Here is a 7,994-nt window from a genome sequence, read left to right as displayed (position 1 = left end):
TTTAAAGTACTTTTGGAAAAAGTAATTTGAATAGCCAAACTTGTGTATTTGAATTGATTGTTACAGAAGATTTAGCAGGCATTTGAAAATCCTAGAACCTTGGAAAGGACGAATAGAGCCCAGCAGCCAAGTCTGGCGGACTGTGGGGTGGTCTCCCTAAAAGGCACTCACACTTTGGGGTGGTAGGGGCAGGAGACCACCACTTTGCAGGAGGCTGGAGGAAGAAAGGCAACCTCAAAATGGGGGTGTACAGAAGACTCTAGGCTATGATGGTACGGTCTGAGCGGGAAAACCATTTCAGAAGCAATGAGACAACATGGGTGTAGCTTGAAGACATCACGCTAAGTGAAATAAGCCAGACAAAGAAGGACAGATATTGTAGATTTCACCTATATGAGGTGCCTAGAATAGTCAACTGCATAGAGACAGAAAGTAAAATGGTGTTTGCCTGTGGCTGAGGGGAGAGGGGAATGAGGAAACCTTAGTGTTTAATGGGTACAGAGTTTGTTAGTAGTGATAAAAAAAAAGTTCTGAAGATAGTGGTGATGACTGCACAACATGAGGCTGACTTAATGCCACAGAATTATACACTCAAAAAGGCTTAAAAGGGTAAGTTTTATGTTATATATATTTTACCACAATTTTTTTTAAAAAAGCAATGTGGCCTTTTTTCATGTTCAAGATGTAGAAGCAAGGAGGTGGTGGTTCCTCCCATGCAAAATTCTGCATTTCTGGGGTCTTCTGGTAGGAACCATGATGAGCTATGCTGACAGCACAGGAGCCAAAATTCTGTGTACTATCTCTGTGAAGTGGATCGAGGGATGGTTGAACAGATTCCTGCTGCTGATGCAGGTGACATGGTGATGGCCACAGTCGAGAAAGGCAAACTGGAGCTCAGAAGGAAGATACATGCAGCAGTGGTAATTCAACAACGGAAGTCATCCTGGAGAAAGATGTTCCTTTATTTTGGTATCATGTGGAGGTCATAGGAAACAGTAAAGGCAAGAGGAGAGGTTCTGCCATCATAGGGCCAGTTGCAAAGGTGTGCGCAGACTTGTGGCCTAATTGTGTCCAAAGCTGGCAGCATTGTATGATTCTCCAGTGTTTTTGTTTAAAAAAAAAAAAACAACTCCCCATTAAAAATTATTTGCTCCCAATCCCCCACAAAATAAGTAAGGAAGATATTCAAAGCTAATTGGTTTCCTTTTTTAAAGAAAACACACACACAAAAAGGAAAACATGCCCTAGTGTCATCTATAGTGAGAGTTAGGGCTTCTGTTTGACAGTGGGGTCTCTAACTGACCTCTGCTTAACTGACTCAGAGGACTAGCCAATGCCATCTGCTGCATCTGTAGGATCTACTGACTAAGGTTCAGGAAAAACTGATGCTTATCACTACTACATATGCTTGTGCATTCTGTCCCCGCCGGTTTGTTGAATGCCTCCTAAGATTCGGTTAGGATTGTCCCCAAACCTGTTTACAGCAGGTTATTTTAATTATACAATTTAATTAAATATTATGTAAGATGAAATGTGAGCTCACAAAGAAAGAGAGTTGTTTCTATGAAAACCAGGTTGAATGCCCTAGTAAAACTTGATAAAGTTGAGCTCTAAAAAAAAATCGCACACGTACTAGGTAGGTGTAGACAAAGTAAAGTTAAACTGAAGGGGAACATTACAAAAATAAAAAGGAATTCTGAACTTAAGTTGCTTTATAGGTGTCTGTAATGTTTGTACTTTACTTGAAAGACACAAACTAGGAACCATGGGGGAGACACTCTGGGCGTGCTTTAAACCTAGATGACTGGAAACTCCAGCTGACTCATACACAACAGCCATGGCTCCCATCCAGCCGCATTGGATAAAATAACTTTCACCAAACTTTCAAGCATCCGGAGCAGGGCACCAATAATCATTTTTATGGCATAGTCAATGGATTGGTAGGAGCTGCTTAGCTGGTGAGTTGAGAAGTAACCTGAAGTTAAATCTGAACTCAGTAAGCAGGAGTGCAAAGAATCAACAATGTTTTTCAGGAGTGTGAAAGGGAAACAGAGTAAAAAAAGTACCACGTATTCACCACGAGTACTCTGCAAAAAGATAGATAAGCCCAAATTAAAAACTAGACATTCTAACTGCTCGTTATTTTCTTTTAGCTCTTTGCCAGATCTAAGCCCAAATCTACTTTTACTCAAATAAAATGGCAGGAGTCATCCAAAACACCCTTCTTGTTTCAATCCTAAAGCCATCTATTCATGATCATAATGAGATACCCCTTGCCTTGTGGAGCAGTAAATTAGGTTCCACAGATGCTGTTGCCCTACCCCTCCCAACTCTCTGCTGCAGAATATCTTATTTGCTCATCATCTTTCCAAAGAATCAACAACAACTGTGTTGGACTTCTTTTGAAAAGTTCATTCTTAGAAGCCAACTTATTCCTTCAATCATCCACCTGCTTAAAGAATTTTTTAAAATGTTTTTGAAGAATAACATCTTGTGCCTGGGAGATGGCGTTGGATTATTTTCCTAACACTGAGCTGACACGTTCCTGACAGCCCTAGTGTGGATATTGAATCATGTGCGTGGTCCCAGGAAAGAAAGGAATGGTGATTTATGTTGTGGGTATCAGTTTTTCACACATCTAAGAGTGTGATGTGTACCAGCCAAGGGCTTCAATTCACTTAGTGCAAGAGGAAATGGCAGCTGGGTTGCACTGATTTTAAAATGTCATGAAATAATAAAATTAATGCTTTCACCAGCTATTGCTGAGAAGTAGAAGGTCAGAGTGTGATGCTTGTCATGTTTGTTATTAAGAGTCAGGATATCAGAACGGGTTCTTCTTCCAGAGACCTCTTGATGGGAGGAAGGGGAATTTAAAACTGTCAAATCATTCACCCCTTCACAAATTTCTTTTATTTACCCTTTTAAAAAAATTTCTATGCCTTATTTCTTTAGCCAAATTTGTAGTGTTTTGTTTTTGCTGTTTTTCAGTTTTTGTGCAAAAGGGGGCTGTTAGATATACTTCAGTGAATCAACAAGCTTCTTAGTTCCAGGTCTCTAAGAAAATATGTCCCACCTTTCTTCACCTAAAAATAACATATTTGTGTAACTTAAAAGAAAACAGTACCATAAAGAGGCATAAAAAGCAGATATATCCTTTTAGATTAGCTTTGGCTACATATAAGAGCGTGACCCAAAAAATCCAAACAAGAAACCAAACAGAGGCTTAAATGAGATAGAGGTGTCTTTCTTTCTCTCATAAAAGAAGTCAAGGAAAGGGTGATGCTGATGATGAGGTATACTTTGCATATGTAGTGGCAGGGAGCATAGGAAAAGTCTCTATACCTTCCTCTCAATTTTGTTGTAAACCTAACAAAAAGTCTTTAAAAAAATTTTTTAAAGAAGAGAAAGAAAGAGAATGAATATTGCAGGTAAATAGCATCCTTGCCCTCAAAGGAGCATCCGTAATCTGTGAGGATAATTTTGGAGAAGGTAACTTTTGGACTTACCTTCAAAATTCCCTTGTTGATACTATAAGAATACATACATATTGAGGTGGATGGATCCTTGGAGGGGTGCAGTCTGAGTTTCTTTGCTAGAATTTTGTTTATAGAGCGCTAAAGCTGCTCTCACCACCATCATCTCCCCACCAGATGTGAAATGTTTCAGCTAATTCAAGCAGGCAAATTCAGAACACTTTGACAATTTTTGTTTTATTTTGCTTCTTAGGGGAGTCCCAAACCATCCCTGTCCTCCTACCCCATCCTCAGAAAATTTCTAGACCAAGAATTGATTATGCCTTATCTGTTAACACTAAGAAAGAAAAGAAGACCTAGTAATGCAAATTTCTATTTATTGAAAAAGTTAAGTACAGTTTTTATGGATAATATGTAGAATTTAGGAGGGTTGCCATTTCTTTCTGCCATCTGTGAGTGTGTATATTTGGTTTTTTGGTGAGGATGTTCCCCCACCTTCCTTAATTCTTTCCTCCTTCCCTTCCTTCCTCCTTTCCTTCCTTAATTCATCACAAAAGATTCAGAGTTGGTGTACAATTCCTGACAAATGCAAAAGCTCTGAATCTCCGATTCTTTGATTGCTGAGGAAGCAGATTTCCCCTGCTTGGGGCAGCAGGAGACAGTTGTCTGCTGCAGGCTCTGGCACCAGGTCTCCCATCCAGGCATCCTCTGATGTCTCTGCCCCTAGCCCAATGCCAGCCAAGGGTGCTTCAGAGAGAGCTCCTCTTTTCTGCCTTTCTGAAGTGTTGTGCCCCTGCCAGTTCTATCTGAGCTCACTTGCATTGATTCCTAAAAATCATCAACATCTCAGCTTTTTTTCTTTATTCAACTGCTTGCAAATATTAAGCATGGGGTAACTTTTCTAAAAAGTTAAATGGAAAAGGTGAATTAACAGGGTATTGAATGTAGAATGCCCTGTACTTTTGGTTGAGGGAAAGAGCATTCTAAGCAATAAATTTAAATCCTTTTTAGTGAATACCTTGAAGCAATGAAAAGAGTAAAAAAGCAAGCTCAGTGGAGAGCATTAGGCAATTACCATTGAAAATTATTTAAGCTTAAATGACTAAAATAATTTATTCTATAAAATCATATAAAGTACTGGAAAGGATTCTACATGGTTAATTTGCTTTCCTACGTACCAGCTGAAGAGGTAAGCAAAAATGTTGAATTCTGAAACTCACAACTTAGTGAATTAATATAGATTTGGGAGTGGCATTAAATACCTGAAGATGATGAAGATGTTTGCCACAAATGGATTAGCAAATGGGATTAAATGATTTCCAGTGATATGAAAACGTAATAAAATGGAAACCCTGAGTCCCCCACAAGTGATGACCTTCTCCCCCAATTCTTCTGCCATAAAATGAACACTTACTAGTATTTAGAGAGAACCACTAGAGCGTGGTGGTTAACACATAGACTCTGGAGCCAGATCGCATGAGTCTGAATCACAGTTCTGCCCCCTTCAAGCTATATGTCCTGGGGCAAGTTAACTAAGCACTCTGTGCCTTGGTCTCACCTGTTAAGTAGGGCCCATGTGTGAATTACTAGTGTAAGTGCTTAGAGGCGGACCGGGCACACAGGAAGCACCATGTGTTAGCTCTTCCTATCTGTTACACACGCATTGCTTGCTTGTCGGGTGGCTGTCTTTTGAACTGTGAGCTCTGGCGGAGCTGCATCCATCAGCATGCTGGATGCTGTGGTCCTTATAGTGGGATGCTCACATCCCATGGTTCCTCACCATCCCTGGAGCTGGGGGTAGGATTATGGGCACTTATACTGGGGGTGGAGGAGTGTCTTCTCATCTCACTCCCATTACTCAGGATGTTCACTCCCATTGTGTGGAGGGTTCCAGTGGTTGCCTGTTCCTGCCCTCAGGACTCCACTCGATAAAGATTTCTTGAGTATCTGCCATGTGCCAGTCCCTGGTGAGGCGCTGCTAATACTGAGACTGACAAGCACCACATATTCTGGAGGCCACAGTGAGACACAGTGTGACATAGTGAGACACAGAGACAAACACACAGAGGCAAGCACAAAACACCAGGAGAGCCAACAGGATGTACCAACTGGGCTGTGGAAGGATGAGGAAAGCCTTTACCCAGAGGATGACTTACTAATTGAATGTTGAAGAATTGATGGGATTCTCCAGACAGGCAAGAAAGGATAAGACAGGAGAAACCAAGCACCAAGGTGCCTAGAATGTGACTAGTTTGGGGGATAGTAAGTTATGTTCTATGGATCTTGCTCTGGTCTTGGGTCAATCCTCTGGCAAGACTGGCTCGTCCACATGGCACTTTCCTAGGTAAGAGGACAGAGTTCAAGCGTGGTGAGTTGAGCACAGGATGGACCACCCCTACTGCTCCTGGGCTGGGAGCCCTATGCTTTGGTCCTGAGCTCTGGCCCCCACCTGTTGCTGTCATTCTCCTCAAGGTTAGGGACTACATGTGACTCTTCTCTCTATATCTTCTGTGACAGCATCTCAAACTAGATTTCTCATACCACTGACAACAGAATCACATGGGAGCGTGTTTAAAAATGCAGATTTTGGGCTTCCCTGGTGGCGCAGTGGTTGAGAGTCCGCCTGCCGATGCAGGGGACACGGGTTCGTGCCCTGGTCCGGGAGGATCCCGCATGCCGCGGAGCAGCTAAGCCCGTGAGCCATGGCCGCTGGGCCTGCGCGTCCGGAGCCTGTGTTCCGCAATGGGAGAGGCCACAACAGTGAGAGGCCCGCATACCGCAAAAAAAAAAAAAAAAAAAAAAAAAAAAAAAAAAAAAAATGCAGATTTCCACCCCTTATCCAGCTCTACTGAATCAAATATACTGGGGTGAGTGACGGAAATCTTCATTTTTAATAAAGAAAAGGGCTAGGGTAGAAATATTTTTTTAAAAAAAATATTCCTCCAGGTAATTCTGCTACTGTAGTAAGGAAACCACTGCCCAGTAGGGCCCAGCAGAGTACATACTCAGTATTTAATAAATGATAGACTAAGTGGCTATCTAAGGGTGGAATGTGATCCATACCAAGTAGGGCAGAGGAATGGAAAAGTCCCAGAATAGGATAATGGACAGTTATTTCCATGAAAAGGAAGCTTGACAACCTAAATGTCCATTGACAGATGAATAGATAAAGAGGATGTGATACATATATACAACCGAATATTACTCAATCATGAAAAAGAATGAAATAATGCCATTTGCAGCAACATGGATAGACCTGGAGCTTATCCTACTAAGTGAAGTAAGTCAGACAGAGAAAGACAGATAGCATGATATCACTTATATGCGGAATCTAAAAAAATGATGCAAATGAACTTACAAAACAGAATTTACAAAACAGAAATAGACTCACAGACTTAGAGAATGAATTCAGGGTTACCAGGGGGTAAGTGAGGGGGGCGCATAGATTGGGAGTTTGGGACTGACAATGTACACACTGCTATCTTTAAAATAGACAACCAGGGCTCCCCTGGTGGCGCAGTGGTTGAGAGTCCGCCTGCCGATTCAGGGGACGTGGGTTCGTGCCCCGGTCCGGGAAGATCCCACATGCCGCCGAGCGGCTGGGCCCGTGAGCCATGGCCGCTGAGCCTGCGCGTCCGAAGCCTGTGCTCCGCAACGGGAGAGGCCACAACAGTGAGAGGCCCGCGTACAGCAAAAAAAAAAAAAAGATAACCAGCAAGCACCTACTGTAGAGCTCAGGGAACTCTGCTCAGTATTCTGTAATAACCTAAATAGGAAAATAATTTGAAAAAGAAGATATACATGTATATGTATAACTGAATTGCTTTTCTGTATACCTGAAACTAACATATTGTTAATAAACTATGCTGATATAGAATAAAATTTTTTTAAATTAACAATTACTCCTAAATTTTTCAGAGTTCAAATTTACATGAGTGTCTCATAAATATGCATTTCTATATGTATTATATGTTAAATAAATACACACACACACACAGAAGCTTGAGGTCCTGGGGTGGGGGAGGAGCAGGTGTGGCACAGGCCATTCTGAGTCTTCTTTTCAAGGCAGTATCTAGGGGGGATCCTCGACTCAGAGACTCTTTTGCCCGTGCCCACATCTCCTTTCCCAGACCTTGCTCTCCACAAGGCACCTTTCCCCTAATTGCTTCTCCAGGGCAGGGTTAGACAAATAGTTATCTTTGTAGCTTCTGTGAGCACAGAGACAGCATCACTACAAGCACAAGGTTTGCTGTGCTTAGCGACACCCTGGTTTCTCAGGCTCCTTCCCACTCCTCTTTTCAAAAAGGGAAAAATCTATTTCTTCAGACCTCTACAGACCAGCAGATGAATCAGACAAAATTTTCAACGAGTGATAACAAGATGAATATGGTTGACCCTTGAATAACACGGGTTTGAACTGCAGGGGTCCACTTATATGTGGATCTTTTTCAATAAATACTTCTTACAAGGAATTCCCTGGTGGTCCAATGGTTGGGACTCCACACTTCCACTGCAGGGGAC

At 41.9% G+C, this 7,994-nt stretch overlaps 1 pseudogene; it reads left to right on the top strand.

Annotated features, from left to right (window-relative positions):
* The first annotated feature begins 682 nt into the window (after nucleotides 1-682).
* LOC131752799 (large ribosomal subunit protein uL14 pseudogene) lies at nucleotides 683-2,170 on the top strand (annotated as a pseudogene).
* The last annotated feature ends 5,824 nt before the right edge of the window (nucleotides 2,171-7,994 follow it).

Source organism: Kogia breviceps, chromosome 3, assembly GCF_026419965.1.
Source record: "Kogia breviceps isolate mKogBre1 chromosome 3, mKogBre1 haplotype 1, whole genome shotgun sequence".
NCBI lineage: Eukaryota > Metazoa > Chordata > Mammalia > Artiodactyla > Physeteridae > Kogia > Kogia breviceps.
The sequence above is the reverse complement of the archived record's forward strand: the minus strand, read 5'-3'. Positions and strand labels throughout refer to the sequence as shown.